This window comes from Schistocerca nitens, chromosome 2, assembly GCF_023898315.1.
Source record: "Schistocerca nitens isolate TAMUIC-IGC-003100 chromosome 2, iqSchNite1.1, whole genome shotgun sequence".
Classification (NCBI taxonomy): Eukaryota; Metazoa; Arthropoda; class Insecta; order Orthoptera; family Acrididae; genus Schistocerca; species Schistocerca nitens.
Window position 1 is genome coordinate 686,003,339 of NC_064615.1, and position 27,599 is coordinate 686,030,937.

At 41.9% G+C, this 27,599-nt stretch overlaps 1 protein-coding gene across 1 annotated transcript in view; it reads left to right on the forward strand.

The window, feature by feature from the left end:
- The first annotated feature begins 3,606 nt into the window (after window positions 1–3,606).
- Window positions 3,607–27,599, forward strand: part of LOC126235254 (uncharacterized) — a 126,106-nt gene continuing 102,113 nt past the window's right edge. Inside the window, exon 1 of the mRNA XM_049943984.1 lies at window positions 3,607–3,700. The gene's annotated coding sequence lies outside the window, so the exon portion shown is untranslated. The remainder of the gene's footprint in view (window positions 3,701–27,599) is intronic.

Below are 27,599 nucleotides of genomic sequence, written 5' to 3' on the forward strand. Positions count from 1 at the left end.
TACCATCAACGATCTGGTTTAGATATAGTAACGAATGTACAACGACTTATTTTAGAACACTGGGTCTCCACTATATACACGACTGGAAATGGAAAAAAGAACACATCGACACCGGTGTGTCAGACCCACCATACTTGCTCCGGACACTGCGAGAGGGCTGTACAAGCAATGATCACACGCACGGCACAGCGGACACACCAGGAACCGCGGTGTTGGCCGTCGAATGGCGCTAGCTGCGCAGCATTTGTGCACCGCCGCCGTCAGTGTCAGCCAGTTTGCCGTGGCATACGGAGCTCCATCGCAGTCTTTAACACTGGTAGCATGCCGCGACAGCGTGGACGTGAACCGTATGTGCAGTTGACGGACTTTGAGCGAGGGCGTATAGTGGGCGTGCGGGAGGCCGGGTGGACGTACCGCCGAATTGCTCAACACGTGGGGCGTGAGGTCTCCACAGTACATCGATGTTGTCGCCAGTGGTCGGCGGAAAGTGCACGTGCCCGTCGACCTGGGACCGGACCGCAGCGACGCACGGATGCACGCCAAGACCGTAGGATCCTACGCAGTGCCGTAGGGGACCGCACCGCCACTTCCCAGCAAATTAGGGACACTGTTGCTCCTGGGGTATCGGCGAGGACCATTCGCAACCGTCTCCATGAAGCTGGGCTACGGTCCCGCACACCGTTAGGCCGTCTTCCGCTCACGCCCCAACATCGTGCAGCCCGCCTCCAGTGGTGTCGCGACAGGCGTGAATGGAGGGACGAATGGAGACGTGTCGTCTTCAGCGATGAGAGTCGCTTCTGCCTTGGTGCCAATGATGGTCGTATGCGTGTTTGGCGCCGTGCAGGTGAGCGCCACAATCAGGACTGCATACGACCGAGGCACACAGGGCCAACACCCGGCATCATGGTGTGGGGAGCGATCTCCTACACTGGCCGTACACCACTGGTGACCGTCGAGGGGACACTGAATAGTGCACGGTACATCCAAACCGTCATCGAACCCATCGTTGTACCATTCCTAGACCGGCAAGGGAACTTGCTGTTCCAACAGGACAATGCACGTCCGCATGTATCCCGTGCCACCCAACGTGCTCTAGAAGGTGTAAGTCAACTACCCTGGCCAGCAAGATCTCCGGATCTGTCCCCCATTGAGCATGTTTGGGACTGGATGAAGCGTCGTCTCACGCGGTCTGCACGTCCAGCACGAACGCAGGTCCAACTGAGGCGCCAGGTGGAAATGGCATGGCAAGCCGTTCCACAGGACTACATCCAGCATCTCTACGATCGTCTCCATGGGAGAATAGCAGCCTGCATTGCTGCGAAAGGTGGATATACACTGTACTAGTGCCGACATTGTGCATGCTCTGTTGCCTGTGTCTATGTGCCTGTGGTTCTGTCAGTGTGATCATGTGATGTATCTGACCCCAGGAATGTGTCAATAAAGTTTCCCCTTCCTGGGACAATGAATTCACGGTGTTCTTATTTCAATTTCCAGGAGTGTAGATAGCTTCCATTAGAATTACATTCTCTTTACTAATAGAGGTATTGAAATTGCCTACGTTGGATTGAAGTCGTAAGTTCTCTCTGAGTCGGACGATGTATTTTTGTTATGTTCGTTACCAACACAGCTGATAAATTCAGAGTAGGAATTAATCTGACCACGGGAGAAAATATTTCTAACTTCTATATGGTGTGTCATTTATGTGCCACGTAATGTTCCCCTCTGCCGTTACGAGTGACATGTGTTATGGTTTCCTCTACTTAGTCTGGGATGGTTTGTGAGAGTGGGCACACCATATTTTACAGTTACAGAGAAATGAAAGAGACAAACAACGCTTTTGTTGGGCAAGATTTACACTTTACTGTTTATTCAGGTAACGCTTTGAACTTATTCCATGTAATTCTAGTGCACAAAACTCATTTATTTGATTTTAAAGATACTGGTGAAACATTGTTGCCAATGTTAAGCCTCTGAATGAAAAATCATCAAAGCGTCTCATAGTCATCCAACTGAAATAGCTACTAAAATTCTTATTCCGAAAGAGAATAATGGAAAATGTCAATGTATTTGAAAGAGGAAAGACTGTGGCTGATGTATGCCATGCGGTACTTCATCTGAAAGATCAGCAAAGTTTAACAGTTGCAAAACAGAAAGACCTGTTGACGATACTGCCATTTGTTCCTCAACGGCACTGGGAGTTATGCAGTAAACTTCGCAACATCTGATCGCAAGAATGGAATTGTGGAAAAAACAGAGGTCAAAACTAAGAAATGCCTTCCTTCGAATTAATATTGCTATTCTTATGTTAAAAAAAGGAGAAAACGTAAAAGAATGACAAATGGTTTTTGTTGACTACAGTTCTAATCAAGGGGTTTCACGAAAACAGGCACCTCAAGGTCATCTCATGGTATTACAACATTACCAGTTAGTGATAATTTCAAATGCCAGCAAAAGTTAAAGAAAAAAATGTGAGGCATCTCTATAGAGACAGCAGAAAAAAAATTTATGAACTAGGATAATATTTCATGTTTCAGTCACTTACGACTGTTATCCACACATTGACAATTATTTCCCAAATGGCTAGTTTGGACGCTCATGTTCGCTGGAGCTTTATGACTTGTATTATCGTACGCTTTGATCTATGTCGGTTTCGCTATTAATCATGATGCACAATGTGGTGTCCTCGAAAGTTCATGGCACCACACCGCATCAGAGTCGGCAAAGCACGTCGATAATTCAGAAATTAGCGATACCTTGCTGCAGTCCTCGACGACGAATGGGAAAGGCTGAAGAAGACACACCCTGTCTCTCAGCATAGCGGCGCCCTGCATGGACGTCAATACAGAGCCGAGCACGGAGGCGCTCTGCCCCAGTCCGTGACCATAGCTAAAGTAGACAATTTCATCAAGTGGAACTAAAGAGTTATCCATGTCTCAGAGGGAAATTTACTTTGGTAAATGTTGAACATTATACATCAAGAGAACAGTTTGTTAATTAGTGCGTCAAGTGATTCTTAAATAGTCAGTGGCATTTGTAAATTATCAAGCACTCCTGTGGCAACGGATAGTAGAGCGTTAAGTAAATCTTGTTATTCGTGCACGTAATAAAGTGAACTAATATTTCATCTGTTGTAGTTGGATGAGCCGTCTTCCAGAGCAATTAAAGAACCCAGAGTTATGACCAAGTGATTCTAGTTTCGTCTTGTTGTAACTCATCCTATACATCACTGCTAAGAACGGTTGTTATTGATTCTTTAACCTGTTAATTGTGTTTTAAACGAAGATAAATACAGCACTGACTCAGAGTCATTACATTATTCTACATGGAGAGATGACAAAACCATGTGTTACCGCAACGTGGGTGACATCCACTATTTTAGAGTGCGTGCACTCCAGCCTGTTCATATCACACTCCCAAGAGTGTTTGCGGATCTCTTGTTAACATAGTGACGTCAGTGAGCCAGACAATAACACCCTCACATTCAGATGGTAGAAGCTCCTGAAGTCACATACGTAATACTGACAGAGATAAGACCGCCTGTTATGTTGCTACTAAAATAGGTCTTCCCTTGATAGCGCCTCAGAAACGAGACTTGGTCTTGGCAGACTCCTTAGCAACGCCGCGCGCCGCCCGCTAAGCCCGTCCACGCAGTTTCTAGGCTAAGCTTTTGTCTATGGAAGCGACACACTCACAGATGCAGGTCAGTATTTTGCACTAACTCATTCCTACGTGCTTCAGGTAAATTTTATGACATAATGTAAACGGTGAATACGAAAGAGAGCGTAAGATTTATGCAGTTAGTGTCTAGCGCTCGAGTGTGCATTTTTTTTAGATAGGTAACGTGCTAGTTGTTGAATCAGCTGAAGGTACTGTGGGTCTAAATATGTACGTTAGCTATACAGATTGTTGACATAATAGGTCATTGTTTGTGTTCGATTACATCAACCAAGTTAAAGTGACGAAGATATATGATTTGAAGCCGCGCGGAGTGGCCGCGTGGTTTAGGACGCCATGTAACGGATTGCGCAGCCCATCTCGCCGGAGGTTCGAGTCCTCTCTCGGGCATGGGTGTGTGTGTTGTCCTGAGTATAAATTAGTTTAAGTTAGTTTAACTAGTGTGTAAGTCTAGGGAGCGATGACCTCAGCAGTTTGGTCCCTTAGGAATTCACACACATTTGAGCATTTTATGATTTGAATGAAGGCACACGGAGCGTTTCATTTGAGTTATTTGAAAGCGTAAACTTGAATGCACTATAAATATTTTTGAATAAAAATATGGAGCACCGCCTCACTTCGGCGTGTAAGGGCGCAACCGTCTCTACGCTACTCGTCCCAGTCATTCGATTGGTAAATGAAGCCCTATTACACTCGCTGTCACGTCACCTGGTAACTATACAACTGATAATTTTCTATGTATGTAATTCAACAGGCGCAGTTACACTAAGGTGCTGTTAGCAAAGGCACTCGCGTCGTTCGGCTGCTGTCATAGCCCATTAACGCCAAATTTCGCCACACTGCCGTAACAGATACGTTCGTCGATTTCTGCTGTTATTTCACGCAGTGTTGCTTTTCTATTAGCACTGAAAGCTCTACGTAAACGCCGCTGCTCTCGATCGTAGAGTGAAGGCTGTCAGTCACTGCGTTGTCCGTGGTAAGACACAATGCCTGAAATTTTGTATAAACAGAACGCTCTTGACACTATGGATCTCAGAAAACTACATTCCCTAACAATTTCCGTAATGGAATGTCCCATGCGTCTAGCTCCAACTGCTATTCTGCGTTCATAGTCTGTTATCCCCTCGTTCGGCCACAATCACGCCGGAAACTTTTTCATATGAATCACCAGAGTACAATTGAAAGCTCCACCAATGTACTGCCCTTTCGTACCTTGTGTAAATGACGCTACCCCATCTGTATATGTGCATATCGCTGTCCTACGAGTTTTGTCGTCTCTTTGTCCAAGACCATAGATAACACAAACGTAAAATGTTAAAACAATAGCTGCCTATGATGCTAAGAAATAGTACATAACGAAGTTTTGCGTACCTTGTTGGTGGTGATACTACATCTAATTGGTGTTGTGCGCTACAAAATGGTATACAGCTATCTCAAGACTGTAGGTTGAGTGGTATAAGGTGCAATTTAACGTAATTGTGCCTAAAGCCTTCCTCACAAGAGATGTGGTTGTCATTACGAAGCATGTCAGACAAGGCATCCATCGTGGTTACTGCACGCCGTGAAACGATTTGCTACATATCACAGAACGTGCTCCTCATTGTAATTTGCTACTGCAGCGCTCTCGAGCGGTAGTTGACTGCATCTGGATGCAAATCACTTTGTTTAAGAAAATTGACTCGTGCCAAATAGCTACGCTTACTCTTTTGGTGATTGTCAAAGAAGAAGGGAGAAAATCGCGAAGAATATTCTTGCGTAGTTGATGGCGTGAACAGAGAAGTGCTGGTGGAGGAACATTACATATGTTGCAATTGACAGTGAGGAACAAGATGTACTACAAACCATTTGTGGTAAATATTATGTTGTAACATGCGCTTCTAGTAATGAAACATCTGTCATAATCTGACGTAGTGCCCTTCTATTGCTCTCTCTTATTTTTCTACTTTCCACGTTGTACATGTTTCACACGTTTAAAAATTTTGTTCGATAATCCTCTGCAGTCATAAGGTTCAGCCTGACGTATTTCACTTTGTCAAACATGGGGGCAGCACTTCGCCTCAATAAGATACTGTATGATGTGATAATTCTTACTTTCAGGCGCACTGTTCCACTTTGATTGAATTTATTGGGATACAGATGTATTTGCTGTTCGTTTTGTAGTATGAACTGGTGAGATGCATTAGACTGTGGGGGAATCAGACTACGATGTAGATGGCAGTCTTGTAATTCATTGGTCCATGTTCGGGCTCAGTCTTGGACGCAGAGCTCTCTTAGTTACAGTTAATAAGATCGAGAATTTAGGATTTTAATTCTTGCCGTTGATGGGGAGGCTTGCGTGCCTCAGTGATTGGGCATGTAAGTTAGAAAATTTAAAAAGGAAAATGGATAGGAATTAGTGAAGTTCGGTGGCAGGAGAAACTGGACTTCTGGTTAGGTGAATACAGCGTTATAAGTACAAAATCAAACAGGGATAACGCAGAAGTAGCTTTAAAATGAGTAAAAAAAATAAGAACGCTGCTATGAACAGCACAGTGAACGCTTTATTGTAGCAAAGATGGGCACGAAGTCCACACCCACAACAGTACTTGAAGTTTATATGCCAACTAGCTCCGCAGATGAGGACGAGATTGAGGAACTGTATGATGAGATACAAGAAATTGTTCAGATAGTAAAGGGAGCCGAAAATTTGCTCAGAGCATAATTTAATCATAGCTAACACTTGATTTAAGAAACAAGAGAGAGGGTTGCATATGTGGGAGCGACCTGGAGACACCGGAAGGTTTCAGATTGATTATATAACGGTTAGACAGAGATTCAGGAACCAGATTTTAAATTGTAAGACATCTCAGTGGAAGATGTGGACTCTGGCCACAATTTATTGGTTATGAACTGCAGGTTAAAACTGAAGAAACAGCAAAAAGGCAGGAATTTAAGGAGATGGGACCAGGGTAAACCGAAAGAACCAGAGGTTGTAGTGAGTTTCACAGGGAGCATTAGGGAACGATTGACTAGAGCAGAGGAAAGGAATACAGTAGAAGAAGAATGGGTAGCTTTGAGAGATGAAATAGGGAAGGCAGCAGATGATCAAGTAGGTAAAAAGACGAGGACTAGTAGAAATCCTGTGATAACACAAGGTATATTGAATTTAATCGATGAAAGTAGAAAATAAGAAAGTGCAATAAATGAAGCAGGCGAAAGGGAATACAAATGTCTAAAAAACTAGATCAACAGAAAGTGCAAAATGGCTAAGCAGGAATGGCTAGAAGACAGATATAAGGATGTAGAAGCATATATCACTAGGGGTCAGATAGATGATGCCTACGAAAATTAAAGATACCTTTCGAGAAAAGAGAATCACTTGTATAAATGTCAAGCTCAAATGGAAAACCTGTCCTAAGCAAAGAAGAGACAGCAGAAAGGTGGAAGGAGCATATGGAGGGTCTATACAAGCGAGATGTACTTGAGGGCAATATTATGGAAATGGATGAGGACGTAGTGGAGGAGGAGCAGGAAGATATGAATCTGCATAAAGAATTTGACAAAGCAGTGAAAGACTTAACTCAAAACAACCCACTGGAATAGACAACATAGTCTTGGGAGAGCCAGACATGACACAACTCTTTCAACTAGTGTGCAAGATGTATGAAACAGGCGAAATACCCTCAGACTTCAAAAAGAATATAACAATCCCAAATTCAAAGAAAACATGTGCGGACGGGTGTGAAAATTACCGAACTATCAATTTAACAAGTCATGGCTGAAAAATACTAACAAGAATCATTCGCAGACGAATGGAATAACTGGTAGAAGTTCGATCTCGGGGAAGATTGCTTTGGATTCCAGAGAAATGTAGGAACACGCTAAGCAATACTGACCCTATGACTTTTCGTAGAAGATAGGTTAAGGAAAGGCAAAGCTATGTTAATAGCAATTTTAGACTTAGAGAAGCTTTTGACAATGTTTACTGTAATACTTTCTTTCAAATTCTAATAATGGCAGAGATAAAATACAGGCAACGAATGGCTATTTACAATTTGTACAGAAACCAGATGGCAGTTGTAAGAGTTGAGGGACATGAAAGCGAAGCAGTGTTTGAGAACGGAGTATATCTGCATGTTAAGCAAGCAGTAAAGGAAACAAAAGAAAAATTTGGAGTAACAATTAAAATCCATGGAGGATAAATATAAGCTTTAAGGTTTGATGAAAAATATTTTAAAAGGAGGATATATAAGATGAACATCAACAAAAGGAGGATAATGGAATGTTGTCGAATGAAATCAGGTAATGCTGAGGGACTTGGATTGGATATTGAGACACTTCAAGTAGTAAACGAGTTTTGCCATTTGGAAAGGAAAATAACTGACAATGGTCAAAGCTGGGAGGATATAAAATGTAGACTAGTGATGGCAAGAAAAGCGTTTGTGAAGAAGAGAAATTTGTTAACATTGACTGTATATTTAAGTTTCATGAAACCTTTATGAATGTATTTGTATGGAATGTAGCCGGATATGAAACTGAAACATGAACAATAAACAGTTTACACAAGAAGAGAATTGAATCTTTTGAAATGTGGTGCTACAAAAGAATGCTGCAGGTTAGATGGGCACATCACGTAACAAATGAGGAGGTACTGAATAGAATTGGGGAGAAGAGAAATTTGGGGTTCAGCCTGATTAAAAAAGGCATTGGCTGGTAGGACTCATTCTGAGGCATCAAGGGATCACCAATATAGTACTGGATGGAAACGTGGTGTGTAAGAACCGGAAAGGGAAACCAAGAAATGAGTACGGTAAGCAGATTTAGGGGGATGCAGGTGTCAGTAGTTACTCGGAGATGAAGAATGTTCAAATGTGTGTGAAATCTTGTGGGACTTAACTGCTGAGGTCATAAGTCCCTAAGCTTACACACTACTTAACCTAAATTATCCGAAGGACAAACACACACACCCAAGCCCGAGGGAGGAGGACTCTAACCTCCGCCGGGACCAGCCGCACAGTTCATGACTGCAGCGCCCAGACCGCTCGGCTAATCCCGCGCGCCGGAGATGAAGAGGCTTGCACAGAATAGAGTAGTATGGAAAGCAGCATCAAACTTCTGTGGACCGAAGACCACAACAACAACAACTTCTATTAAATTAATAAAGATTTTCTGCATCTATTACAACCATAAAAAATGCAACTTGTTGGCTACGAACCTGCATCTTTGTCTTCACAACTCAACACAGTATCAATTACATTACAGTAGCTGTGGCACAGCAGTGACTAGTTTATAACATAGAAAATTTGAAAACATCGAAAGGCTGCAGCCAAGCATAACTAGTTTATATTTGACTGTCCCAGTTTCTATCATAAACAACACATTTTACTTAAATCGTCTGTATTAGGGAGATGGGGGTACAGGTGCAATTTTTATATCAAATTGGTATGCAAATTAATTAAATTCATAAATTAATTCCCCCCTGATCACGCCCACCCCCATACCCGACCACACCAACCCCAACCCCCAGACGATATCATGTGTTTTTCTCAGATTGCACATGCAATTTCGAATTTTTGCGGGAATTTATTCGTTCCATGGCTGTGCGAACATTACACCCAATCCCCCCCCTCCCCCCTCCCCCCCCTCCCCCCCTCCCCCCCCGCGAATTGACGGGAAATTAAATTTGGCAGTGTCCTTTCTGGGACTAGAATCCTGGTCCATCTAGACAGAAAGACCAAGTGTACCCCTACCCCCCAACACAATTATACCACCAGAGGTGCTTAGAATCGGTGGGACATTAAAAATGGCTGTTGCCTTTCTGGGACCTGAACCCTGGGCCTTTTGAATGCTTAGAATAGGTGGGACATTAAAAATGGCTGTGACATTTCAGGGACCTGAACCCTGAGCCTTTTGAATGGAAACTTCAAATGCTCCCCCCATCACTTAGCAACTCTCCAGATGCAGAACAGGAAGGTTACGTTAGTGTACTTTGTTTATTTTGGTTGGGAAACAGACATAAAGATGGTTCTAATTACATAATTAATTGCAAAGATTGGGAGTAATTCCACAACTATATGCGTAGCGCTACACAAGGACTGCCTAAAATCGCAATAAAGTTCAGAAGTTGACGATACCATACAACCGGTTTTATACTGCTGAGAAAAATTTTACAACACCATTCGAAACTAGTGAGACACACTCAAACTCTACCCTTGATCTACAAGCTGGCGGGAAAAAGGGCAGAGTTGTAAAGTACTATCTTTATTATTTTTGGCAGGGAGATGCTGGAGTTTAAAAAGTGTATTACTGTAAGCATACAGCTGAGGACAGTATGTATTATTCTTCGATGTGAGAGTTCGCTACAAACTCCTGCTCAGAAATCACCCTGCAGCCCAGGTAATCGAAGTCAATACATGCTACCACAACTGATCAAAGAAATGGTAGTTGAAAGTGCATTCTCCTCAACAGACGCTCACAAACTGCCGAAAATCGAGGCCCTCTTACTTCCCCTCATTCCTCCCCTCCCTCCCACCCTCCCTCCCTCCATTGACACAGGCTTTTTCAAACGGTCAATTGCTACACCTGAGCGCAGCACGGTTGATGGCCACACACGGTTTTCCGCCATAACCTCACAGAAGCTGGCCGCCTTGAAGCGATGGTCCTTTGCCTACACAAATGCAGGCATAGTTAACTAAACAACAGGAGATGAAAGGATGGCCGTCGGAAGTGCAACTTGTTTGTCTGAAGTACAGTGAGACAGCTGTCCCTAATAGTCTGGGGGCATACCTGTGGCAGCGACCTGACAGAGAGTAGGCAGGTCCATAATGCCTCCAATAGGCCCGTCGTTCTGCGATGAAAAACACTTTTATTTAATGTCAACACAACTCTTTCTTGCAATCTGTTAAACGCATTTCTTGGAATGACTGGACCCCTCTGGAACAACAACGATACTCCGGAGAACAATCCAAATCGTCCACCGTGTCTTCAGTACAATGCATAGCCGTGAGCAAGTGGCTGGACTGTCAGCATTATCGATGCCGACAAAAGCTACACATACAATAGAGCACGACACTGGCATTACTCAAAATAAAATTGTGATTAATGAGAGCTATCCGGACCGCGGGTTTTTGTCTAAAGGGACAGCTGCGACCTCCTACCGAACTTGGCCACCATGGCGTTCTGAACGCTGGGCTGTAACATTCGTATTTAACATCAACACATCTCCTATAACGAAGCATCCATTAAGAAAGGAAAACATATACATTCAGGTACCACACACACACACACACACACACACACACACACACACACACACTGCTGCCGGAAAATGCACACAAAGACGCAGCAACTTCTTACTAGGAAGGAAGCACCACGACCAGTCTACAAAGATGTAAGACTCTTATTGCTGTACGTATAGCGTCACCACAGGTGTGGTAGCATTCATCTTGCTCTAATAAGTCCTGGTCTCATGTTAGATAGTTTTGCTCGTGTGTAGGATTATATAGCAATCTCATCCTAGCACCACATCTCTAAAGTACCCCCCCCCCTTTCCGCGTTATTAAAGGTGATATATGTGACAGTGGTCCCCTTGTAGGGAAGCAGCCTACTGACGCTGTAGTAAATTCACATCAGTCTTTCCATTGTGTGCGAGCCAGTCCGCTGTAACTAGCTCTGACGTCATAAATGTTGCGCAATACTTTAAAAATCAAGCAAATAACCTAAAACATTTCTAGCATGTCAGGAGTAATACTAAATTAATATGTGTTGAATGTCAGTTCAATAACCTTAACCATTTTCGAAATTTGGACGTTTTTCTGTAAAAATCATTGGCGCAAAAGAAAAGAGCTAGAGACTTAAAAATTTATATTTAGATTCCTTTTCCATAATAATTTAATAGAAGTAGTACTTTGGTTCTCACAAATTAAGATTTTCGTTGAAATTCATAATTTTCTGGTTTTTGTCTTAAAAATTAAGTAAGCAAGATAGATTAAGTAGGCTAATAAATAAGGCTAGGCTACGGTCGCAGGTTCGAATCCTGCCTCGGGCATGGATGTGTGTGATGTCCTTAGGTTAGTTAGGTTTAACTAGTTCTAAGTTCTAGGGGACTGATGACCTAAGATGTTAAGTCCCATAGTGCTTAGAGCCATTTGAACCAAATAAGGCTAGGATGTTTATATTTAAGTAGAATGGAGATCTGCTATAACCATAAAGATGTGAGAAGTTTCATTTGAATAACTATAAAACTATAGCGATAGCGTATCTCCAAAGGGCAAGTTCAGAGCTCGTCTACTGCGTGCAGTGTAATTAAATTAATTCTCTCGTCCAAAATATTTAACTTAGCCACGTCAAACTTTTATTACGATTACTTACCTGTGTGTTGAATGCACATTTAAATTGAGAGTTTCATCGGCCATCAGCAAAAGAAGCTATGATCTATTCGGTAACTTCAAGTGGTGCATTACTAGTCCACCGGCTAGTCGGGAGAGCCGATTTGATCAGGCGTTCCCTTAGAGCTATAAGCTGCAGCTATAAGTGTGTTTCTCAGATGAAGTGGGCACTAGGAATTCTAATTACAGGTTTCACGTTTTGCTAATCACTTTCTGGTTGCCAATATTGTAGTTAGAGAGCCAGTGTTGAGAACGGCAAAAGACAGCATAAATAATAGGAACACTTATATAACAATTAATTCCACCCGCCGCCCCACATATGGTCAATCGGCCGTGAAGTGTTTCTACATTCTACAAAATTTTATACCACCAATAAATTCCTACCAGCCGCCCCACACCCTCTACTACAGGAAACGCTAGGGAATGGCTTAAGCCTGATAAACGCAACGATTCTTCCTTTTAATACTTAAGGAATAACGTTTTTTGTGAGAACCAGCCGTAATTCGGAAATACATACTCGTATATGCGAATGCATTTGTGAGAACACAGTTATGCATCGAGAGGCATATGTTTTGCTTGCTTTAATGTGCGGACCTGTGTAACACAAATGTCACTTTTGTTGGTGTGTGTGCTACGAAAACCCATATAGTTGACAAGGGGATGGAGACGGTTATAAGTGAATGCAGCCAGAGCATAATTTTTAAGCTTTTCTCGCTCTGCGTGACCGGGTACCCCCAACCGTCCATAAGACCCCGCATTTCGTGGTACCTTTTCTCTAATTTTATTTTTCCTCAGTCAATTTGAGTATTTTTGACAGTGTTTTTCGCAGTTCTACATATTTCTTCTTATTTCCCTCAATTTTACGTATATCCCATAAATTTGTCGTAATTATACCAGGTTTTCGTCGATTTATATTGATTTTATGTATTTTTTTTATATTTTTTGATATCTTACCATGGGTTTACGGTCATATCGCAGGGATTCTCATGTGTTGGTTTGATTTCATATGAGGATATTTGTGTGTCCTATACACCTGCCTTTTAAAAACCCATAAGGATTCTCCTCTTCCTGACCATCCACACGCACGCTAGACTTCGTTCTAGTTGGTTTATAAGCATCTCGAGCAGTGGATACACACTGACAGTGCCTTCATAGGAGACCAGGATAGTATAGAAGTAAGTAGTTTTATCATTTTAAAGTTTGTCACGGTGGCGGTTGGGGTAAGAAACTTGCGGGTTGGTTGTGTGTCTGACGTTGGACAAAAATATCCTACATTAGAGCATTAAGAGTGTTGCATTCGACACGACTAATACTTCAGAAACCATAAGGTTTTAACATTATAGCAGTTTTAGTTGCAGAAGCGTCTAATTACTGAAGTGGGTGTTTGTCCTCTACGACCATTTCTCTCCTGTAAGTACCTTCCTGGTATTGACTCCGGGCAGTGGAATAATGCTTCAGAATTGATTGCACAGTTGATTTATGTGAAATGTTTCAAATTCCACACACCTGTACCTCCATCATGTGTGTACCACACCTTTGTTCTTAACTGTCTATTATACCAATGCAACACTCTCATGCCTATTATCCACCGATAAGAGGTGTGACCCTCTTCGAAATACATGCATCTGTGGAGGTCTTGTGCTTTTGGATGGGGTCTATGGGTAAGATTGGTGTTGCAGGGAAAGATGGCCATTTCTAATCGTAAATTCTGCACTATGATCGATACGCTGGAAATATGTAGATAACATCTTTGCAATGGTATAGGACGCTGTCTGGTATACTTCAGTGCATACGGTCGAATGGATGTACTGCACAGTCATCCATCTGCATTCGCAATCTAGTATATGGTACTTGTAAAGTAGTGGAGGTGTGATTTAGCGATGATGCATGAATTGGGAAGCATTCTGTCAAGTCATGGCCTGGCGTTGAAATTAGAGGTTCAAATGGCTCTGAGCACTATGGGACTCAACTGCTGAGGTCATTAGTCCCCTAGAACTTAGAACTAGTTAAACCTAACTAACCTAAGGACATCACAAACATCCATGCCCGAGGCAGGATTCGAACCTGCGACCGTAGCGGTCTTGCGGTTCCAGACTGCAGCGCCTTTAACCGCACGGCCACTTCGGCCGGCTTGAAATTAGAGAGTAACTATTATACTGTGCTGTATATAATCGAATGGATGTACTGCATAGTCATCTATCTGCGTTTTCAATGTAGTATATAGTGCTTGTGAAGTAGTGAAGGGGTGATTTAGCAATGATGCAGAAAGTAGGAAGCATTCTACCATGTCACTGACTGGCGTTTAAAGTACGGAGCAACAGGTAAAATTCCTAAAATAGACCTCGCTATCAACTGCAGTGTGTATTACAGTACATCGTCTCATATCAACGGCGTCTTTCCCATCCCGTCCATCCACTAGGTACGCTGTTAACTACCGTATAATGATTGACTGATAGCACTCAGTAGAGGTGCAGGGAGCCTTGGTGGAATACTAGATATCTGCTACTTGCTGCAGTGGAGCGTGGGATTAAATGTAGAGGCCATCACCTACAGATAGTTGTTTGGAAGTGTTCCTCAATGCCGCAGACTCGGCCTATTTCCACACGCTGCGATGCCCGCCACATGTTTTTATTTTTATTATTTTTTCACCAATATGATAACAGCGCCACTTTTTATTTGTACTACCTCGCATGTTGAGAACTGCACCCTCTGCTCAACACAGGAACAACAGTAATCTTGTACGTGACCGCAAAATGAGGGAACAATGCTCTTTGAAATGGAACACTGAAAGATTGGCTAACCTGTCGCTGGGGAAGATGAGATTAACTGTTTGATAGCTCTACACAATACCACTCTATAATACTGGAAACTCTCCCAGTTTCCATACATTGCGTCGTCTTCCACATTTTTGTCGATGAGGAACATCGGCTCTGCGTTTTATTTCTACCAACATGTGTGTTGTGGGAGCTACATAGTTTACGTCACGTGATATTCAGCTTTCTGTGAGAGCCAAAGGATCGAAATGTGTTAATGTTGGTTTAGCAGCAACTGACACAGACCTCGAGGCCATGATAGAAAAAACAAAGTGTATGGCAGTGTACACTGATTGGATGTGTTACAACCAAAAAGCCAATGTATAACACTGCTTACGAAGGAACAATGGAAGAACCCTCTCGTGTGATTGATAGTCTGTTGGATATGGTCTTCCACCAGTAGAGATGACAAAGCTTTGTGCCGATCTGCACAAACGACTTCGAGCACTGGCCACCAGCTCAAATGGAGCGATATGTGTATATGTAATATGTTCAGTGACAACAAGCAAACAGTAATTGTTTTTCGATACATTGGAAGAGAGAGATGCGGTAAAGTCTTGTAGGAGGTTTTATCACAAGGAGTGCTATAACTGGTTAAAGATTGGATACAGATAGTTTTCTCAAAACTACACCAATTTTGCTCATAAAACTAATAGGAATTAGCTGTATCTATTCTCATGGAATCATGACTGTTTTATTGTTATCGTCAGGAATGCGTTTTTATAAAATAGGTGTTACTTCATACTTCATAGCCTCTTATTGCAAAGTAGACATAACTTGAATTATAGCTCCTTGTGGAACCTAGAAGTGATTGAGTTCTTTCCAACATGTGAGTAGACTGCGTGAAACAGGCTGTGATGATCAAATTGCTTACAAAACTACAAGGTGAAAATCTGCTACTGTGTGATAGAAGCTTTACAGACATGTCGGTGGAGGTGAGTTACACATAAAAAATGTCAAATTTAAGCATGCAGGTGGTAATTGGTTTCAATGTAATGGAAGAGACAGACACTGTTAAAATGTTACAGGAGGTTCTGTTACAAGAGAGGCTCTCACGATTTTTTTCGTAAATGCTTGTATGATACAGCACCACATTAGTAAAACGGGATCTATCGTAGTGTACAAAACAGCTGCATTCTCTTGAATTATAGCTTGTTGTTGTCAAATGTAAAATGTTTGTGTTTCTTCTGACCTGTGAGCCAATGGCATGAAAGATTGTATTCTCTAATGTTATTTCACGTGTCTGGAACGTTTTAATACACATGTGCATGACAGTTTATTTACTGACACATTTGAACGTGAGAGATGCTCTCAGGTCGTGTAATTTTTCTGTCATGCTAAAAGAAACTGCTTAACCTAAATGTTTTTTCTTTGGAGGATAAATTCTCGATTTTTCTTTAGTGTGATGGCAGTTTTGAAATAACTGTTTTCCATCACAGAACGACAGGCCTATTGGAGGAATTAGGGGCCTACCTAGTCTGTGTGAGATCCTGCAGCAGGTGCGCTCCCTAACCATTAACGGTGGCTGTGCACTAGACTTTAGACAAACAAGTTTAACTTTGGATAGCTGTCCTTTTATCTCCTGTTATTTAGGTAACTACACCTCCTTTCGAGTTGGTGAAGGACCATCGCCTTGAGGCAGCCAATGTCTGCGAGTTCATGGTGGCCAGGTGTGGCCAGTGAGCACGAGGTGCTCAGCCATAGCAGCTGGCCATTTGAAAAAGCCTGTGTCCTCCCTGTAGGTGGATGGATGGAGGGAGGGAGGGGAGGGGTGAGGGTAGGTAACAGGGCCTCGATTTTCGTCAGTTTGTGAGCACCTATTGAGGGGAATGCATTTTCAACTACCACCCTCACTGCAGTCTTTTGGGCCGACGATTTTCCGCAATACTTATGTTGCATTATGATCTGTTCATTATGGGTTCTTGCTTTTTCACGACAATTTTGAAGTGTAATTGAACAGTGAAGCATTTTTTCTGTCAGTTGTGGTAGCATATATTGGCTTCATTTACTTTGGCTGCAGGATGATTTTTGAGCAGGCACCTGTAGCGAACTGATGTGAAACAACGATAGATACTGTACTCAGGTGTGTGCTTACTGGTAACACACTTTTTAAACTCCTCTTTGTCCAACATCAGCATCTCGTCAATTGAACATATTTCGTGCGGGATAGAATAAAGATAGGACCTTACACCCCAGTCTTTTCTCCCACCACCTTGTAGCTGAAGGGTAGAGTTGGGTGTGTCTCACTAGTTTCCAGTGGTATTGTGAAATTTCTCCCAACAGGTTACCACCAGTTGTACGTTTTTTTTTTTTTTTTTTTTTTTTTTTTTTTTTTTTTTTTTTTTTGTCGTCAGTCTACTGACTGGTTTGATGCGGCCCGCCACGAATTCCTTTCCTGTGCTAACCTCTTCATCTCAGACTAGCACTTGCAACCTACGTCCTCAATTATTTGCTTGACGTATTCCAATCTCTGTCTTCCTCTACAGTTTTTGCCCTCTACAGCTCCCTCTAGTACCATTCCCTTATGTCTTTGCAGATGTCCTACCATCCTGTCCCTTCTCCTTATCAGTGTTTTCCACATATTCCTTTCCTCTCCGATTCTGCGTAGAACCTCCTCATTCCTTACCTTATCAGTCCACCTCATTTTCAACATTCGTCTATAGCACCACATCTCAAATGCTTCGATTCTCTTCTGTTCCGGTTTTCCCACAGTCCATGTTTCACTACCGTACAATGCTGTAATCCAGACGTACATCCTCAGAAATTTCTTCCTCAAATTAAGGCCGGTATTTGATATTAGTAGACTTCTCTTGGCCAGAAATGCCTTTTTTTCCATAGCGAGTCTGCTTTTGATGTCCTCCTTGCTCCGTCCGTCATTGGTTATTTTACTGCCTAGGCAGCAGAATTCCTTAACTTCATTGACTTCGTGACCATCAATCCTGATGTTAAGTTTCTCGCTGTTCTCATTTCTACTACTTCTCATTAGCTTCGTCTTTCTCCGATTTACTCTCAAACCATACTGTATACTCATTAGACTGTTCATTCCGTTCAGCAGATCATTTAATTCTTCTTCACTTTCACTCAGGATAGCAATGTCATCAGCGAATCGTATCATTGATATCCTTTCACCTTGTATTTTAAATCCACTGCAGAACCTTTCTTTTATTTCCATCATTGCTTCCTCGATGTACAGATTGAAGAGTAGGGGCGAAAGGCTACAGCCTTGTCTTACACCCTTCATAATACGAGCACTTCGTTCTTGATCGTCCACTCTTAATATTCCCTCTTGGTTATTGTACATATTGTATATGACCCGTCTCTCCCTATAGCTTACCCAACTGTACTGCCTACTGCGCTATTCCTTATTGCTGTGTCTATTGCGTTAGAGAACTTCAAACGTATCTCGCCATTCCTTAGTATTTCCGTATCCCACTTCTTTGCGTATTGATTCTTCCTGACTAATGTCTTGAACTTTAGCCTACTCTTCATCACTATATGGTAGCGTCAATTTTTGGGCAGTCCTTGTGTAGCACTATGCATGTTGTTGTGAAAGTGTGTCCGATCTTTGTGATCAGCTACGTAATTTAGACCGATCCTTACGTTAGTTTTTCAACCAAAATAAAATAAAGTACACTAACCTTACCTTCGTTTCCTGCATCTGGAGAGTTTCCATTGTTGGGGGGAGCACTTGGACTCTCCATCCAGAAGACCCAGGGTTCGAGTCCCAGGAAGGGCTTGGCCATTTTTAAGTTCGCGCCTTTCTAAGCCTATTCTAAGCCTCTGGTTTTATAGTTGTGTTAGGCGCGTGTACTTGGGCTTTCTGTCAAGAAGGACCAGGGTTCGAGTCCGAGAAAGGGCACTGCCAATTTTAATTTACAGCCAATTCCCCGGTGTGTGTGTGGGGGGGGGGGGAGGGGTAGGGTTGAATGTCTGCAGAGCCCTGGTACAAAAAAATTCCCACCGAAATTCGAAATTCCCGCCAAATTTCGAAATTCCTACCAAAATTCTAAATTCCCACCTATGTGATAGGTAGGGCATTGAGTGAAGCATGGGAAGGGAGGAGGGGGGCTGGGGTCCATAACCAGTCTGATAAAAACATATGACTTCATCCAGGAATGGAGGTAGGTGTGGTTAGGGGGATTAACAATTGATCAATTTAATTTAATTTGCATTTCGATCAGGTATAAAAAGTGCACCTTTAGCCCCTCTCCCTATTACTATCAACAACATGCCCTAGCACTGAAATGGCATACTTTCGTAGCATACAAGTTGTAATACAAAAAGCATTAATTGTGAGAAGTATTTAACTATTGATATGTTGTTCACATGAACTATGGACCTTGCCGTTTGTTGGGAGTCTTGCGTGCCTCAACGATACAGATAGCCGTACCGTAGGTGCAACCACAACGGAGGGGTATCTGTTGAGAGGCCAGACAAACGTGTGGTTCCTGAAGAGGGCCAGCAGCCTTTTCAGTAGTTGAAGGGGCAACAGTCTGGATGATTGACTGATCTGGCCTTGTAACATTAACCAAAACGGCCTTGCTGTGCTGGTACTGCGAACGGCTGAAAGCAAGGGGAAACTACAGCCGTAATTTTTCCCGAGGGCATGCAGCTTTACTGTATGGTTAAATGATGATGGCGTCCTCTTGGGTAAAATATTCCGGAGATAAAATAGTCCCCCATTCGGATCTCCGGGCGGGGACTACTCAAGAGGACGTCGTTATCAGGAGAAAGAAAACTGGCGTTCTATGGATCGGAGCGTGGAATGTCAGATCCCTTAATTGGGTAGGTAGGTTAGAAAATTAAAAAAGGGAAATGGTTAGGCTAAAGTTAGATATAGTGGGAATTAGTGAAATTCGGTGGCAGGAGGAGCAAGACTTCTGGTCAGGCAAATACAGGGTTATAAATACAAAATCACATAGAGGAAATGCTGGAGTAGGTTTAATAATGAAAAAAAAATTTAGGAATGCGAGTAAGCTACTACAAACAACATAGTGAACGCATTATTATGGCAAAGATAGACACGAAGCATACGCCTACTACACTGGTACAAGTTAGTCTGCCAACTAGCTCGGCAGATGACGAAGAGATTGATGAAATGTATGAGGACACAAAAGAAATTATTCAGATAGTGGAGGGAGAAGAAAATTTAATATTCATGAGAGACTGGAATTCAACAGTAGGAAATGGAAGAGAAGGAACCGTAGTAGGTGAATATGGATTGGCAGTAAGAAATGAAAGAGGAAACTGCCTGGTAGAATTTTGCACAGAGCATAACTTAACCATAGCTAACACTTGGTTTAAGAATCGTATAAAAAGGTTATATACATGGAAGAAGCCTGATGATACCGGAAGGTGTCAGATAGATTATGTAATGGTAAGACAGAGAGTTAAGAACCAGTTTTTAAATTGTAAGACATTTCCAGGGGCAGATGTGGACTCTGACCATAATGTATTGGTTATAAACTGTAGATTAAAACTGAAGAAACCGTAAAAAGGTAGGAAATCAAGGAGATTGGACCTGGATAAACTGAAAGAACCAGAGGATGTACAGTGTTTCAGGGAGAGCATAAGGGAACGATTGACAGGAATGGGGGAAAGAAATACAGTAGGAGAAGAATGGGTAGCTTTCAGGGATGAAGTAGTGAATGCAGCAGAGGATCAAGTTGGTAAAAAGACGAGGGCTAGTAGAAATCCTTGGGTAACAGAAGAAATATTGAATTTAATTGATGAAAGGAGAAAATACAAAAACGCAGTAAATGAAGCAGGCAAAAAAGAATACAAGCGTCTCAAAAATGAGATCGACAGGAAGTGTAAAATGGCTAAGCAGGGATGGCTAGAGGACAAATGTAAGGATGTAGAGGCTTGTCTCACTAGGGGTAAGATAGATACTGCCTACAGGAAAATTAAAGAGACCTTTGTAGAAAAGAGAACCACTTGTATGAATATCAAGAGCTCAGATGGAAACCCAGTTCCAAGCAAATAGGTGAAAGCAGAAAGGTGGAAGGAGTATATAGAGGGTCTATACAAGGGCGATGTACTTGAGGACGATAAAATGGAAATGGAAGAGGATGTAGATGATGATGAAATGGGTGATATGATACTACGCGAATAGTTTGACAGAGCACTGAAAGACCTAACTCGAAACAAGGCAACGGGAGTTGACAACATTCCATTAGAACTACTGATCGCCTTGGGAGAGCCAATCCTAACAAAACTCTACCATCTGGTGGGGAAGATGCATGAGACAGACGATATACACTCAGACTTCAGGAAGAATATAATAATTCCAATCCCAAAGAAAGCAAGCATTGACAGATGTGAAAATTACCGAACTATCAGTTTAATAAGTTACGGTTCCAAAATACTAACGCGAATTCCTTACAGACGAATGTAAAAAGTGGTAGAAGCCGACCACGGGGAAGATCAGTTTGGTTTCTTGTGGCAATACTGACCCTACGACTTATCTTAAAGGTCGATTAAGAAAAGGCAAACCTACGTTTCTAGCGTTTCTAGACTTAGAGAAAGCTTTTGACAATTTTGACTGGAATACCCTCTTTCGAATTCTGAAGGTGTAAATGGTAAAATACACAGATCGAAACGCTATTTACAATTTGTACAGAAACCAGAAGGCAGTCATAAGAGTCGAGGGACATGAAAGGGAAGCAGTGGTTGGGAAGGGAGTGAGACAGGGTTGTAGCCTCTCCCCGATGTTATTCAATCTGTATATTGAGCAAGCAGAAAAGGAAACAAAAGAAAAATTCGGAGTAGGTATTAAAATCCATGGAGATGAAATAAAAACTTTGAGGTTCGCCAATGACATTGTAATTCTGTCAGAGACAGCAAAGGATCTGGAAGAGCATTTGAATGGAATGGACAGTGTCTTGAAAGGAGGATATATGACGAACATCAACAAAAGTAAAACGAGGATAATGTAATTTAGTCGAATTAAGTCGGGCGATGCTGAGGTAATTAGATTAGGAAATGAGACTCTTAAAGTAGTAAAGGAGTTTTGCTACTTGCGGAGCAAAATAACTGATGAAGGTCGAAGTAAAGAGAATATAAAATGTAGACTGGCAATGGCAAGGAAAGCGTTTCTGAAGAAGAGAAATTTGTTAACATCGAGTATAGACTTTAGTGTTAGGAAGTTGTTTCTGAAAGTATTTGTATGGAGTGTAGCCATGTACGGAAGTGAAACATGGACGATAAATAGTTTGGACAAGAAGAGAATAGAAGGTTTTGAAATGTGGTGCTACAGAAGAATGCTGAAGATTAGATGGGTAGATCACGTAACTAATGAGAAGAGAAATTTGTGGCACAACTTGACTAGAAGAAGGAATCGGTTGGTAGGACGTGTTCTGAGGCATCAAGGGATCACCAATTTAGTATTGGAGGGTAGCGTGGAGGGGATAAATCGTAGAGGCAGACCAGGAGAAGAACACACTAAGCAGATTCAGAAGGATATAGATTGCAGTAGGTACTGGGAGATGAAGAAGCTTGCACAGGATGTAGTATCTTGGAGAGCTGCATCAAACCAATCTCTGGACAGAAGACCACAACAACAAACAACAATGTAGCTCACTATCGTTTAATACAACTTGTGAGATCGTGCAGAATATAGTCCCTCCTGGACTTTTGGGTGAAAACTGAAATAACCGGCTGTCCATACAAACAGCGTCTGCCGTTTATCAGATGGTTACAATGATTAGCAATTAACAATGCTCTTTTTTGGGAGGATCGTGTAGGGGCGTTAACAACACCTCCCTCAAAATTTTAGAACATCGAAATCCAATTTCTGTTATCATACTTTTGCTAATCTATTAGTAATCCACATTATTTACCCAACCAAAAATAAGAGTGAAACTAAAATCTATTCAGTACAGCACCAGTCTATACCAGATTCTAAAAAGTTACAGATTGTGCTTAGAAAAGATGGGAGGAAGATTAATTTTTGTCGAAGTATCGATAACGACTTCACTAGCTTGGTTAGGACAAGCATCGGCAAGAAAAACGGCTTTCTTCTTCTCGAAGAAACCATCTTATCATTTTCCTTAAGTAATTTAGAAAGATCTCGGAAAACCGAAGTCTGAACGCCCACATGGAATTTGAATCGCCATCCTCTCGGCTGCGAGACTAATGACTCAATTAGCTTGCCACAACTATAGGTAATAAAAGAGGAGGAACATGTTTCGAGTTCTTACACGGTACTGCGCAAAAATGCAATAACAATCATAGACATGAAAGGGGTGCGGAACTAACACACACACAGACACACACAGACACACACTTAAACCTAACTAACCTAAGGACGTCATACACATCCATGCCCCAGACAGGATTCAAACCTGCGACTGTAGCGGACGCGCGGTTCCAGACTAGAGCCTAGAACCGCTAGGCCACTCCGGCCGGCGACTTCACTCATTTACTGTGACTAGATTCTTGTGTAATACAACATAGATGAAACATTACCCTGCCCCGGTAGCGCGTGTGTTTGACCTATTATCGGTATTAAATGTTCACATGGTCCAAGTACAGTGTCCTGCCGTTAATCACGACATGAAGTTTGTTATTCTGAATAACCGCAGCAGAAAATACTCAACAAGTTTATCACACATGAATATAAATACCAACTGCAACACAGAATTACAGTTCACAGCTGCTTCAGATCCTGTAAACAAAGTTATTCTTCAAACTGGGCAGAAGCAACCATCAAAAACACAGTCGCAATAATTTAAGTCCAGTGAAGAGTTAAAGTGTGTAACTCACACCCACAAAATTATTCCGAGTGTACTGAAAAGTTCAAGTTTTTACCCTGTGTTTACAAAACAGTTATTACAAGAGCTACAAAAAGTTAAATGTGTACGAGTAACTCGTGTTCACAAAATTGTTCGAAGATCCTCAGAAAGTTAGAGTATGTAACTTACACAGCTATTCAGCGGTACCACCACTCACAAAGTCGCCAATAACGACTGACTAAAGCACCAAAACACTGACAAATGATGGCAAAAGACAATTCACATCCTTCTGCTCTCCCTTAAATATTTTCTCTGATGACAGACATTACTGAACACAAGCTAGACAAAGAATGTCCACCTTCTTTTTGGCTCTACAGCTCATTGTGATCCTTGGCCTCTTGAACAGTTTTCCACCATTTATCTCCGTTGACAGAGCTCTCCAATTTCTATAAACCATGTTCCAGAGATTCTCGATCATTCTATCCTCCAATCTTATTTTTGGCAGACCACGTCCCCTCTGCTGGATTTCCTTGTAACGGTTTTTGGGTACTTCCACATCTCTCGTCTGTGCTATATGCCTATCTCATCTCAATCTGGATGATTTAATTATTTCTCTGGTCAGTAGGTCCTTATAAACGTTGTACAAATCAAGACAGTGTCTTTTCCTCCTTATTTCTTCTACACGAATTGATCTGATGATTCTCTGAAGAATCTTTCTTTCAAATGCGTCCAGCATTTTGATGTTATTGGTACTAGGTTCCAAGTTTCGGAGTTGTGTGTGTCCACTGCTCTTATAAGTGTTTTGTAGATGAGTAACTTTGTGGTGCACGTCTGGAGCCTTGATAATAAGTCTTGTTAGAGCAAAATATGCTCTATTGGCTGCTATTACTCTCTGTTTAATGTCATAGGAAGTTTTGTTTAAGTAGGTGACTATGAAGCGAGATACTAGGACTGCTCAACTTTCTCTGTGGTATAGTTTTACACTGTTATTCAGGCCAGTTTGTTCTCCTTGCGTGCCTTTCCGGCAGCTGTGAATTTTGTTTTCTGCTGGTTGATGTATAAACCCATGTTCCTGCTGGACCGATCAAGTGCATTGAATGTCTTTTGCATTGCCTTCGTGGTTGTTTCCACTGTACCTATATTATCCACGTAAGTGAGTGTCAGCACTTATTAGTGGAATGTTGACCTCCAGCTCAAAATGTTTGCAGTTCTCAGCACCTTCTCCGGAGTAACATTTTCTCCTTGCCACACCCCCTTTCGATGTTTAATGTGTCAGATATCATTCTTCCTGCACTTACGCTACTTCATGTCTCGCTCATTGTATTTCTCACTATACCTAATTTTGCAGTGATTCCAGGGATTGATATAATTGCTTTCTGTCTACATAACAAAAATATAAAGAAGTGGTGTGTGCCAGTTCAGAATTCGATCGTCTTTTTTAGGATTTGCCTTAAAGCGTAGACCTGACCTACAGTTGAGTTTCCTGGTAGGAAGCATACTGGTACACCCCAATCTCTCTCAGGCCGCATAGTATATTCGAGAATACTTTTTACCCCAAGTTAACAAATGTTTTCCCCCAGTAGTTATCACATTCTAATTGATCTCCCCTCTTGTATATGGGACAAATCATCTCGTATTTCTATTGTTGGAGCATTTTCTTCTCTCCCCTCTCTAAAGTAGCCATCTTGAGGAAGGTCCGTTCCAATTCACTTCCTCCTCGCTTAAGCAGTTCGGTTGCTTCCAGTTTCTTATGACATCTCTTATTTGTTATAGTTTTGTAGGATCTATGATATCAGAGTCATTTTGTCCGGTACCTCTGCTGAGTCTCTTGAAGTTACTATTCTTGGGTTGTGGAGTTCGTCAAAATGTCAGCGCCATCGTTCACACATCTCTTACCCACCATTCAAAATTTTTTCTGCTTCATCTTCTATCAGGCTTGTTGTAACACTGAAGGGTTCCCACGCTGCATTTATTTCTCTGTGGAATTTCGTTGCCTCATAATTATTCCTCAGAAGCTACATTTCCTCAGTTTGCTTTCATCCATTTCCTCTTTCTTCTTAGGTGGTTCTTCTTTTCAGTCCTTCGTTTTCCTTTGTGAACTTCCGTCATCTTTCTTGTCCACTGTGATTTTAGTATACTGTTATATGCATTGTCCTTTCCTTCTGTTTCTGTTACCATTTGGCATTTAGCACCCAACCATGAATATCTCATATGCCTTACTTCACTTCGTATTATTTCGTCTGCTAACTATGTTATTAACGATACGAGATTTATCCAATCATTTAAGATATGTTTATACTGTTAGATAACTCCTCTGCTTACCAAAAAGTGAATATATTCTGCATTATATTTATGAGATTTAAGGCGATAATTAACGACCTACATCTCTCTCAAGAACGAGGCTAACAACCGATTTAAGTCGTGCATTGCCCATACCAACAAAACACCCGGTGCACACTGTAATGTAGGGGAATGTGTTGACGTTGAGTCACTGCTGGACGATACATGATGACTCAGACAGAATTTATCTTTGGTGTGATAAGTGGAACTGGCTCTATAAGTACGAAATTGTAAGAAATGTTAGTGAGTCAAAAAAACAACCTTGTAACGTTCGACTTCAACACTAGTCAATTAAATGTCTAGGCGTGACGTTACGAAGCGTTGTAAAATGGAATGAGTATGTAAGGTCGGTTGTGCGAGCTATTCTTGAATCTTGCTCGAGTTTTTAAGGTCGTCATCAAGTCGGATCAAAGGAAGATATCGACGCAAATCACAGGCACGCTCTTAGGTTTGTTACTGTTAGGTTTGATCATCATTCGAGTTTTACAGAAATGCGCGGTGGACTCAAATGGGAATCCGTGGTGGGAGGATTAGATTCACGAAACAATGAGAGAGTTTAGAGAACCATCATTTGCGACAGACTGCCAAAACATCCTACGGATTTTATGTCTTTCCGTGGCACAATCTCAGGCAAACATAGCAATACGACAAGATATAGAACATCAAATAACTGTATTCTTTTTAGGAATATACTATGACATGCCTTTGGAGAAAGCGAGATAGGGACTACGTGAGTACTCTAGTTAAATTAGAAAAATCCATTACACACACACACACACACACACACACACACACACACACACACACACACACACAAAATTTTTATTTTTATTTAGGATAACAGACGCTATTCAGCCAGAAATAGATTAAAATGCTCCCACTGAACTAGTTCGACGACGATTTTCAAGAGCTTTGGTTGGTTGGTTGGTTGGTTTTGGGGAAGGAGACCAAACAGCGAGGTCATCGGTCTCATCGGATTAGGGAAGGACGGGGAAGGAAGTCGGCCGTGCCCTTTGAAAGGAACCATCCCGGCATTGGCCTGGAGCGATTTAGGGAAATCACGGAAAACCTAAATCAGGATGGCCGGACGCGGGATTGAACCGTCGTCCTCCCGAATGCGAGTCCAGTGTCTAACCACTGCGCCACCTCGCTCGGTCAAGAGCTTTCTTTGGATGTCAGGTGAATACGAAAAATGGTAATCATTTTCCTTTATTCCCAACTGGGAAACCCGATGTTCAGTCCCAGCCTATTTAAGCAGCGCGCTCTATTTATTTATTTATTTATTTAACCTGATCAGATTAGGACCATCAGGCCCTGTCTTACATCGGACCAGTGTTCCACACATGCAGCAATTTGCACATCATAGTTACATCATGACAGTAGTTTGAATACGGAAAATAGCTTAATCTAGTGACAATATGAATAAGGAGTAATGACTAAGACCTAATGAAGTAAATACCGGCAGTAGTTTTACAACAGCTGCTATACACAAAAATTATGATAAAAGCAATGATAATAATAGTAAAAGAAAAAAATGAAATAATAACGGTAAACATGAGAAAAACTGGCAATAGTAATGAAGATTTGTGCAGATGTACATTAATATATTGATGTGTAAAGTAGCCGTTTACTGGTATAGCGAGTTTTGGGGAAGAGAGATTTAAGGAGGC